This window comes from Coturnix japonica, chromosome 5 (assembly GCF_054131305.1).
Source record: "Coturnix japonica strain WE chromosome 5, WE-NBRP24, whole genome shotgun sequence".
In the NCBI taxonomy this organism is placed as follows: Eukaryota; Metazoa; Chordata; class Aves; order Galliformes; family Phasianidae; genus Coturnix; species Coturnix japonica.
In genome coordinates, this window is record NC_140667.1 from 3841923 (window position 1) to 3854293 (window position 12371).

Consider the following 12371-nt stretch of genomic DNA (forward strand, 5'->3'; position numbering starts at 1 on the left):
TGAGCACGGCTTTGGTCTATAGATGTCTATGTTAACTTGCAATGGAAGGCTTTGCCTTCTTTGCCCCGATCTTCTTTTTACCCACAGACATAAATTCTTACAGTTACCTTTTCTGAAATTAATACAATTATATATGTGCAAAAGTGATTTTGAGTTCAGAAATATCCTTCCTGTTTTTTATGGCTAATTCAGAACTCAGGTTTATGGCTAAGTCTAGCAGTCTTTGACAAAAATCTATAAGACTATTTTAAGCTGCAGCATGTGTTTCTTCATACTGTGCATCAGCAGCTGTCGTTGAGCCAATTTCTTTATGCCTTTAAGGTGTTTGGGCCCTTTGTGTAGGATGTAAACATTAACTATCACCACTTACTGATACTGTAATACTAAATAAAATGGCAGATTAATGATTCTTAAATTGCACCATTGCAAATTTCAAGGCAGCCATAAGTTGGCTATACCTAAAGGAAATTAGGTAAGGAATATGATTCAGTTTGGTCAGCTCAGAAACAACCTGCTCATCTTTCGTCTATCAGTAGGAATTTGAATTATTGTTCAGTTTATTATTGTATCAACAACATGACTAATCATATGCTTTAATGTGTGATGCTGTAACAAGTCAGTTTGCTGACTTAACATCAAATATGGATTTTGGCATGTGTTATAGTCGCCTGGATGTGCTCATTGTATTTACTATCCAAACCTTAAAACATCCCTGTGACTGAATGGACATGGATGCTTCTGAATTTTATGTCTACTTTGTGTTAGTGGTTGGCTTTTCTTACTGGAACCTGAAAAAATTACAGTATTTTGTGTCCTTTTAATTATACGCCTGTGCTTAGGATATCAGGATAGAGACTTCAGGATTTCAAAGTGCAAACGAATGCCTGTATTTAAGATGAGCATGGCATGGTCAGAGGGCCAAGCCCCCCTTGCATCTGCTTGGGGGAATCAAGGGCTGCTTTAATTATGTTTGAATGTATATATACCTGGATTATTTAAGTAGTAAACATGACAATTGTTTCTTTTATTAGCTGAAGGTTGGGTGTATGGATGTTCTTGTGTGCCGTAATATTGAAGTTCTCTGTCTGTCATCCTTGGGATGCTATGTCTTCCTTGTATTTTAATTAATTGCAGACTTATGGAAGAATCCTGAGAATCTAGGACCTAGATTCTGGAAAATGGAAAGATGTGTATAACTTAGAATCTATATAGTTTGTATGCTACATTATTGTATTATGTGCTACATAATTGTATTTATTATTTGTTTCTGTCTTCTTCTGATTAGGAGGTCTTTATGATATAGCCTAAACCTCAAAATTAAGCATGGTGATTTCAATATTCCTATATCACACTCCCCCTTAGCGTTACCTTTAAAATTGTTTCGATAGAATTGGGTCCTGGGATAATTTCCCAAGGTCAAAGCTACATATAATTTTACCCTTCCAAAATCTTCATGGCATTTCAGAAGCAGAGTTTGGAGCGTATGACAAGTTGAGGCAAATGACACTTACAGTTAGGTATGTTAAAAATAATAAATAGAAAGTCATTCAGAAAGGACTGTGAAATAATGAAGGGCATATAGAAACTGATTTATGAGGCAAGACCAGAAGTTAAATGCAGATAGCTTGGTTGAAGGCATAGAAGGATTATAAATGTCTAAAATATGTAGGGGAATAAATGGAGTGCAGTTTTCATGTGAATTCAAGACAGTGGACTAGACATAAGAAGTATTTTAGGGTCACTAAGATAATGAGAAGGTAGAACTAAGGAACTCCTGTAAAGTAAATAGAAGCTAAGACTTAAGGATAAATTTCTATGTATTTATCTTTGTTAGGTTATAGGATTGTTTGGTCTGTTGTGCTGATAGATTAGGTCCCTCACTTGTATTTGAACTGTTGAAAGTTCTACAGGAGAACAAGAAACTGTTCTTTATTGGAAGAAGGTGGATGACTTTAAAAATGAGCTACTTTTTATCAGAAGTGTTTTGTGTGAGAAAGCAGCATGTGTTCTGCTTAGAAATCTTGTTATTCTGCATTACTAATTTTCCCCTGACATTTATTGTACTCAGAAATACTGATGCAGTCTAGATACAATAGTTATGCTTCTATTTTAGTTTAATAGAATGTCAAAGAACTGTCTCAAAAAGGCTACATTCAAGGTTGTATTAAATGATGCTTTTGTGGCTCACTAGGATTTCAGTATATTACTCACCTTAATGACAAACAATGCCTAACTAATTAAAATTACATCTACCAGCTCTTAAACTGACACTTATTGTCATAATTCATGCAGGGGGAACTTGAAAGTTCTTGAATTTGCCTTTCCATCTTATAGGGGTTTCTAATTATTTGTTTTTAAGTCGTATGGTTCCTTAGATTACTTTTTCACAGTCTGATGGAAGTAAAATTCTTATTGTAAAGTATGTAAAAAAAGTTGCTCTGAAGTACTACTTGTAGTATTGCTTTTACTACTGGAGAAATCCCATTAAACCAGAAATGCAAGGAATATGAATTAAGATAAATTCAGTTTTTATTTTCTAGCTAGACTGTAGCCTCCTCAGTATACCTGGCCTTTGATATAGTGAATCCCTAGCCAGTACCATGCTTTGTCTAGGCTATATGCAGGATTAAAGCCACAGAACTGCTTCTCCCTTATAGTTGGATCATGACTTGGTAGCTGGCAGTAGATATTGTTGAAACAAGCCCAGGAATCTGCCACAGTTCCACTTTTTCCCCTTGATGGTGTCTTTCATAGACACAATTGTAAAGAAATCTTCCATGTCTTCTCTGTTTTATACCAGTAATCAGAGAGACAATTATAGGTCCCAGATAGGTATGCAAAACTTACAAATCTGATGTGCCATTACTATGGAGCCCTGTAGTTAATCATAGCGATGATTTTCAAATAGTCTAATCAGTTTTGTATGGAACACCACAATAGTAGAGGGAGTTTTGAGTTCCCTAAAGGATTGCACAGAGGCAAGGTTTTGTTATGAGAGAAAAAAGATGTGAGAGAATTGCTCATTATTCAAAGACACTGTGTACAAGAACTGTCTTGTAGGAGACAGTGGAATAAAGGCCACATATTCGCAGAGGATGAGTACTAAAAACTGCAGGAGAAAAGCCGTGTGCAGTTAAAATAGCCTGGAAAAGAAAGTCAGATATAGTGGAATTAAATATAAATCTGGTGCTAATTTAGTATCTGGATCACTATACATTCAAAGAGGAAGAAGTAAAGGTTACTGTGAGGAGCTATTTACAGCTTTTCCTTTCCATTTATACTAATGTTTATTTTCATGTGTGCTTCCCTGAAAATCCTCCAGAAAGCCACGTGGTCTAAGAGATGAAATGGTTCTTGTTCTACTCTTTCTCAATCCAAGAGTGCCTTTCCTCCTTGAAACAGGCATTAGAATGGCTCATTTTGCTGAGGAAGCTTTGACTTTGAAAATGGAATGCTTTGTGTTTGTCTTTATTATACATCCATTTCCATCATAAAAGGCCACCAAGGCCATGACAGACATGACTTGCCTTTGATGAAGCCATGTTGGAAAGTCATGCCTGAAAAACTTGGTGGTAAATAGACTTACAGTAACTAATTTGTAACTAATGCAGAAATCACCAATAAAATCAGGTTAGAATTTTTGTTTTTAATAGAGGTGGTGTAAATATATTACACACATACATATAAAAGTCATCTCCTTGTGGTAGTGGATAGTCATTCATTGCTATTTTAAACGAAAGAGTAAAGAAGTGTGTCCCAATTCCATATTTCTTAAGTGCAGCTAAACTTTGACTACGTTATCAAAGGGGAAAGCATTAAATCAGCATTTCAACTTCATAGCCAAAAGCAAAGCAATTAAAATAAAATGTAGTACTAATCTTTGAGGTGGGAATTAGGGTTGCAGGTGAAGGATATTTTTATGATCATCTGTTGGATAGATTATTTTTTTCCTTTTACTGCTCTTCTTGTTTAGCTCACCTCAGGTTATGCCTAAGGAATGCAGTATTTTTGCAATTGCCAAGGCAGAAATGCCTCTATCTGTAACTTGTGCTTTAAATCACTCTATTATCATATTTGCTGCGATAAGAAATACATCTTGCATTATTCAGTTATGTCAATTAAGGTTATACTTGTAAGGAAAAAAACAGTTCATATTACCTAAAATTAAGTTTATCCTTCTGCTGATGCTTGTTTATATATTTTCACATTATAAATTCAATTTTGAATAGCACATAAAAATAAGGCTAGATGGTGTAACAAGGGCTTAGAACAGAGAAAATCATTTGCTAAATGGCTTACTTATACTTACTTATACTTGGAAACAAAACCTGTTTTACAACTGTATAGTTTTCTTACCTGAATAAGACATTTAGCTCTAACCTTTTCTGGAACCTAGTTAAAATGAAATAGTCTTGAGCCATGAAAATCAAATCAGTAAAACCTCTGTCATGTTAACTCACCTGGTTTAGCTTCTGCACCATTGAAGTACCATAGTTGCCAGCTTAAAAACAGTGCTGAGTTGAATATTTCCACATGTATTTTTGCAAAGAGTAGAGCAGAGGAAAAAAAGGGATGATGGGAATAATTGGTTACAAAGATATTTAGAGAACATTTAGGAAAGTAGAAATAGCGTTGTAAATAGAGAAGATAGAGCAACATGTGTATTAACCTACATGGGAGAGTGTTTTTCTGTTACCTGCGTGCTGCTTTGCATTGCAGAGATGATCACTGAGTGAGCAAATTACTCTAGTGTGAAAACGGCCAGATGTTAATTATGTATGAAGTTTTGCTGTTAACATACCACAAGTCTCATTTACTATAGCTGTATCTATTAAAAGTCATTGTAGAATGCAGGATCATTTCTCTGGGGACTTGAGGTATTTTTAGGCATGGAAAAGAAGCACAAAAATCACCACAGTTTTCATCAGCATTTAATTTTTCAGTGAGATATATTGTCCTTCAAAATGCCACAGTAAAAGGTTGCTCTGGGCACAGAGATTCAAGATAATTATATGGGTAGCCTTCTCCAATTTACCATTCAAAGATAACATCTTTGTGGATTTGAAAGAATAAGCCAGTCAATATTGCAGGACACGGATAGGAGGAGACAAACTGGATAAGAGTATTAGGGGTAAAATTAGAGCAGTGAAGCAAGAATAGTGGACAACGGTATGAGATAAGTGCTGATGGAACAGGTATTTAATGTAATTGCTCTCAGTATAGCAGTGTGGGGAATGGATTGTTCATTTTGATGTGGTAATCTGTTGTTCGCTCTTAGCCATTAGGAAAATAGAATAGAAGGGATTGAGAAGGCAAGGTATTAAGTAAATGAAAAAGGATAGGATTATTTTAGTAAATGTTATTGCTTGACTAGTGTGATTGAATGGAAGATTAGAGTAAAACAATGTGCTTTCCCTCTCCCCTTCCCAGTATAGCATTTACTAGCATCGCTGCGCAAGTTTGGAAAGATTTAATGCATAACAATAAATAAGGAGATGCATATACAACAGAAATCTGACATTGCTTTTCCAAAAGCAGTACTTAATTTATCAGAATATACTGAGATACAAAGGAGTTTCTTTTGTAGGTGAGATGAAAGCTAAAGCAAACAGGACTTAGGGAGTACATCTATTTAACCAGTAAACCAGAGGCAACCTTTCAAGGGAACTGAACTATTTTTGTCAAAAAGAAGATGATTGTATTGTTTTGTTTTCTAATGTGTTGTAATTAATTTGGGACTTAGACTTATGTAATTGTAACTCTTACAGCCAAGCATTGCAATAGTTAGATTTAGAATGTAATCTTGTGCAAGGTTCTTACCTTTGAAGAAGAAAAATGAGTAGAAGATTGGTACTAAGTACTAAGGGAGAATAGTCTAGTTAGATTTATTACATATAACTCTTATTTCTTTTGACCCTGCAGTAATTTGTTGAAGCTTCTGTCATGAGTTTTAGCCCTGGAAAGCAATTAACTCCATGTCCCAAACAGGCAAATTGTACTGCACTGATAAGTACCATTTATGCAAGTGAATAGACTTTCCAGACTATTTAGGTGTTTATGTATGGCTCATTGGAGGTTCATGGTGCGGATCAGATCTTTGTTGTCATACTTAGGGTTTTAGCAAGGGAGTAATGAAAAACATTAGCAAACTGTTGATTCTAAACTGGAAAGCTTGCAATTGACCAGAGCTGTGCCATGCTGATAGGCTGTGACAATACAGCTATTATCTTTAGGCAGGATTATGGAATCAGGTGGCAAGAATTCCTCACATGTGCCTTGTGAAGCTTAAGGAAACTTCTGTTCTTTAAGAAAGGTACAAATGTAATTATGTCCTAACTTAGTGTGAGTGATTAATGAACGAATTTATAACACTTTACTACAGAACATACCCTCCCTTTAAAACAAATAGGAAGCAGTTTCTCAGCTGAAAGAACAAACTGACACCATCATAGGATTTAGAGCCACATGAGTTTACATAAAATATCATGTTTTTATAACAAAAGAGTTCAAAATGCATCATACTTAAATTGCATCCTTTTTTGAGTTTCTTTGATCTCTCCCTGAATTTAACCCTTACCTGTTGCAGTATCCTTGGTAATGCTGTTAAAGAGATTACTTTCTCTGTTGGTAGAGGTAATGTTTCATTCATAGTCTTGAATAATACAGAGAGATTTCTGTATACTTAGAAATTCCATGCTTACTCTCCACCAAAGGGCGGACAGCTTCTGTTTTAGCTTTGCATCCTCTGAATTCTGAGAGCAAACTACTCCTGTGGGGCTACTGGGTTGTAATTAATTAATTGTGTTTGATTAATTCCATTTTGGTTGCCTCATTATAGCCAGAAGCAGTGATGTAACACTCTTTACTCTTCAGAGCGCTTGAGAGGATGTAAGAGTTCTCTGCTTTTTCTCCTGATAGAGACCGGGTTGTTTCCCTGAAATAGAGAATTTTTTCTTAGAGAATCTGCTGGTATTCCTGAGTTTGTTTCAAACACCTTTGGGTGATAAAGAACCTTTCTGTTTGCCGTAATGTCAGTGAGAGGACATTGTGAATGTTCTGCAGAATCCACAAATTCCTTAAGGCGGAGTTTCCCTCAGAAAGACATTGATCCACTCTGTTTGAATCAGAGAGGTCAGAAAGTGGCTGGAAAGACACTAACTTAGGTGAAAGTTATGAATCCTCATGATTCTTAACTGAAAAGCTCCTTGCCGGCTACATTCCAGTTAGTGAAAGAGCTCAGACCCGTTCAGGCACACCGCTGCATAGCCCATTGTGTTGCCTTATAGTCTAATTGCGAGTATCCATATATATTCAGACATGAATTAGAAAGCAAAAAACAAGTATTAATAATCCTTGGTCAAGCTCTCTGGATCTCAAAATATGAGAGCAACTGCTGTTATACAAGAAGAATCTTGACTTGTATTTGCTATTTTCTTTGGCGTGTTGGAACAAATGAGTGAGGTGCTCCTGTTGGCCAAGACTTGTTATTCTGCTTTTTGTGATGATTTTTAACCTGTGTTCTTTAAGCTGTATTATCATATGTGAATTCAGGATGTGTAGTTTAAAAATAACTTATTTTCAGCTGTCAGAGATGCCTTCTGAATTAGTTATCAACTGTCTATCCCTAAAAGATATAGCAGCGCATAAGACAGTGAACGTTTCCATTAATGTCTTTATCAGATGAATTAAATTGTTCATTTAGTTTAAGAAAACAGCTCCTTTCTGTTAAAAACAACAGGTTACTTTTATTTTTGTCAACGCTAACACATCAACAGCAGCTTTCTAATGGATTTAAATGATCTTTTATTAAGAACTTCAGTCTTAATAGAAACTTCAGTTTTTAAGCTAGGAAATCTCAAGGCTCTGGGGGGTCATCCTCCCAAAACAGCCACACAGGTGCTTAATAATGCACTGTAAAATGCCAGCGTGATGGTGGAAAGCACACAGGAACAGTGGAACTCTGTTTTAAGGCTGGCTGAGAAAGGAGAACGATTCAGCGGAATCATAAAAGCAAGATCTTGTGACTGGACAGATAGTTAGACACAAGATAGTCTGGACAGCAAACTTTAAAGAGTCCAGCACAGTCTGAAGGTTGTGGTATTTTGAGGACTGATAGGAAATATTACTGTAGCCGAAATATCCTGTCTGCAAAGCGCTGATAATTTTAGTGAAGATTTAGTCTATGAAAAGCTCTGTTTTTTAATTCATTTTTAAGGCTCCTTTCCCCCCCAAAATACATATATTAAAAAATTGTAACACAATGCAGTGGCAGTAATGATGTACGTAATGGTGTGTTATCAAGGATGGTAAAGAGAAGCTCGTCTTGTGCCTAGACAGTATTTCAATGTCTAAGACTGAACTTTATCAGAAGAGGTTTTAGGAAACAAGCACGTTCCTGTGTGACCTATGTTTGGGTGCTTTACTAATGTCGCTGAGAAATAGGTAGCAAAGAAGTGCACTCTGGGAATGACTAGTTACTTTTTAGAGTGTGTTTGCTAGAAGAATTTAAGCCTAAAAGCACTGAAATGAAGAGGCAGGGTGGAAGATGGATGTACTTGAATGTCTTTTTGTCCTCCTCTGTAATGTTACATTAGTTCTGGCATTAGCTGCTCTGCTCTGCCAAGTGTCCCTATTCAGGTGTAATTTGCATGTGTGTTTCAATGCTTATTTGTGTATTTAACCTGATGTAGTTATAATCCCTAGAGGGGCAATTAAATTGATAAAGAGCAGGTATGGAATACTGATACTCTTGTTCTGATTGTAAACTGTATGCATATCAGCATAAAGCACTTCTACACTGTGCCTGAAGGAAGAGATGGCATCATTTTAATGAAGCTCTCAAATTGATAGTACTTCCCCAAGTTGTATCGGTAGTTAGTTATTTTACTGTTTGTGGATTCCCAGGTGATGCTACACCAGCCCTAATTTATGAAGGTTTTTTTAGCTAGCTTACTTAGAATGTTAGGGTAATGTTTTCCAGCCTTGTTGAAAGGGATTTCTTTCTCTGGCTTATCTGTTTTTGTTTGGGGTTGTTGACCTCTGACTGGTCTGCAGCACTGTTCCTCCAAGTCAGGAATGATAAGGGTTGCTTGTGACTACAGTGCTACTGTGCCAGGAGATGAATTGCCATCAAGCAGTGCGGGTTGGTAAACAGTTTTAAGATTAGTTTAAACATTTGCAGCCAGGAACTAGTCTTTTCCCACTTGGCCAACTGAGAGAAGCTGAGCTGCCTGCTCACAGGGAACTGCTGACTGCTGCTCTCATGCTTTATGGCTCCTTGAAAGCTTTTTGCTGAGGGTTGCATTGCACAGTTTGAGAAACCAACCTTGTGCTCAAGGTAAAAATCAGGTATGGTGTATGTTAGGTGTATGAAAATGAGGAGAGAGAATAAGAAGGGGAAATAAAAGTAAGAAGAGCTGAAGTCAAGTGGGTCTGGCAGTAGAAAGGAGATAATAGCCGGAGAGGACAGGATCAGGGAGAATCTAAAGAACAAGAAGTAAATGTAATGAAGAAGGAACTGCTAAGTCAGTGGAGTGAAAACAGCATGTGTTCGTTTTTGTATTAGCATAAGGTAACTGAAATTTTAAGAACTCTCTTCTGCTCCACTGCTGTTGTGTTCCACTATTTTGAAAACTTTGTCTTGATTCCATCAGCTTGTGAATGTATTTTAGGATTTAGTGCCATATGAACGACAGTGCAAGTTATCTCTACATTTAAAGAAAATCTAGATTATTTAGACTGGCATTTAATAAGACTCAAACCATGGGATATCAGTAACAAATAGTAACTAATAACAAAGGAGGGGCAGGGTTGGGAGAACATAACCGTCTCTCCCTTTCCCCCTTTTCCCCTTTCTTGGGGTGTGGGTCCATGGATCCCCATGCCCTTCTAGTCGTGGAACCTGGCTGGACCAGCCCATAAACCACTGACCCTTAAGCATCACTTGTTAGTGCTCTGGAAGACTGTTTCAATTTGTTTCCATTTGAATGTTACTGTCTTCCATTGTGGAAATGTGAAGCCCCAGATGATGGGTGATGATGATACTAAGCCAAATGGATTGCTGGTGAATTTAGGCAAGCAGTGATCTGCCATTACAGGTGCAGAGTGTTTTGTGTGCCAAGATGGTTCACTAGCCATTATTACAGGACTAACAACTTAAAAAACAGTAGGTCTGTCCCACCTCTTGGGTAAAGGGGTAAAACTCTTATATGCCCACTAAAGTACTTTTCCTGTGCTATATCCCAGTGTACTCAGAGTGTTGCTGGGTGTGCTGGTACTGATAATAGAAGGTAACACATGTATCTTTATCTTAAGTTAATGAATGCTATTTAGAACTGTAAGGAGTAGTGGTGATACCTGTAGCTGGTAGAGTAGGGGAGTACTGCAGTAGAGAGAACTCTTTATTGGCAATGAGCCCTGTTTGGGTTAAGGAAGCTTGAAGCCAGCAGAACAGCCCTCACCAAACCTACCACCCTGTCACATAACAGTTCTGACAGAGGAACTGAAGCCCCAAATAAATGCCTTTGTTGCTGCAAAGAACTAGCTTCTGTGGGTGGAAGCTGGTGATATGTGAATCATTATGGTATGTCAAGTCTCATTTTAAAGACCGTAAGTTTACCTTTTTAGAAGAAAAACAAACTACTTCACCAGCCTGGAGAGTAACATTAATAATGTATTTTTATCACCTCAAAAGACCACTAGAAGATGAGCTCTAATATTTCAAATGCAACAAGCGATCTATACACATGAATCACAATTTGTGTTCCATTACAACCGAGCTGATATATACCATCGTGAGCTTTATGGATTTTACTCTAACAATATTAAGTAAAAACCCAAAGCTTTTTGTGATGAATACCTAACCTTTTACAGGAATTTGTAAAAGTGTGGCCCAAAGCAACAGCTTCAGCCTTGCCCTACAGGCTTTAATAAGAAAGTACCGCTGCAGGTTTTTACCTTTCAATATTATTCTCTGTAAAGGAAACATGGATCAGCTGAAGGTGAATGCTGCTAAGGTAGAAGAAAATATGAAATACTGAAAGGCTATTTGGAAAATGCACAGAAAAACGTTTAAAAAAGAGTTAAATAAATGAGCAAATTTTGAAGAGAAGGATCTCTTGCTGCTTCTGCTTCCTTCATAGGCCCAGTTGTTCCTGGACTCAAGGACTTATGCAACCCCGTGTAGGTTGTTCTCAATTGCCCTATTTGTAGTCAGGTTATTGATTTGAGATCCTCATCTCTTTTTAAGACATCCTCACACATGATATTTTCATATAGGTTGTGGATTTTCTTTTAATATGTGTGAATTCTCATATTTTGTGTTACAGTTACATGGATCTTGCTTGCAGTGAGTCAGAGTTCCATTTTCTCCACCTCTGCAAGCTATAATTCTCTTACTTCTCAGGGGAACAAAGAGGAGGATTGTTGTCCAGTGAATTCAGTGAGAAAGCTTGAGATAGCAACACATCAGGTTAATTTTCAAGCACATTTGTTGCTGTTAAGATGTTATAGCTTTCTTTTCAGATATCTTTTTGTTTCTCTCCACTCTTGCATAAAGGCAAGATTATTCGATATGCAAGAACAAAATTCCTCAAAGCTATATTTCAAAAGCCTATTACAAAGAGTCTGCAAGCGGAACAGTGTGAACACACATCAACACCTGAGTGTTTCCCAAGTGGCTGTAGCACTTGGTGTGATAACAAGACATGGGGGGATTTTTCTTGGCTTTTATCCTCTGTGTGTTGATGCTCCTGACTTCTTAAAATTCATTTAATCCAGTAGTACTGCAACAGGAACAACAGAACAACAGAAATGTAGGAGTGAGATAGTTCAAGGTGTTTGTGGTGATATATAAAGACTTTTGCCTTCAAACTGTTGTTTCTACTTCAGCCCAAGCTGGTAAGAGTCAAAGATCACTACCAGCTGACAGCTGTTGTTGACCAGTGTGAAGTGATTTAGCTCATAGTTCTTCCTGGATGGATGTCTGTGATACAGAAAGCATAAGCAGAGCTGGTGTGTTTCATTTTCAGAGGCTTAAAATGCTGCTTAGGGAGGTTAAGTGGGATACCTGAACTTAGGCAACTACAAGCTTAGTGTTTGCATAGTTAATGACTACCACCTTTCTGGTGTTAAATGTGGAAGTAGCATTTCCTTTGCATCTCAATGAGGATGTAGTGGTGAGGAGGGTGGGAGGCTGTAGTTGATCTATATATGACATTGTAGAGGGATGTACTAGGACGGCATTGTGGGGTAAACAACTCATCTAAACCCCACCAGCTAAGGAGGCTCTTCAACTGTGTTGTCAGTTATTATAGTGTTGTCACACTCTTTCTTGAGTGTGAGCGATCAATAACAGTGAGAAACTAATAGGG

General features: G+C 37.2%; 1 protein-coding gene across 5 annotated transcripts in view; it reads left to right on the top strand.

Annotated features, from left to right (window-relative positions):
• NELL1 (neural EGFL like 1) overlaps positions 1-12371 on the top strand; it is a 240186-nt gene that overhangs the window by 105406 nt on the left and 122409 nt on the right. The gene's annotated exons all lie outside the window — the stretch shown is intronic.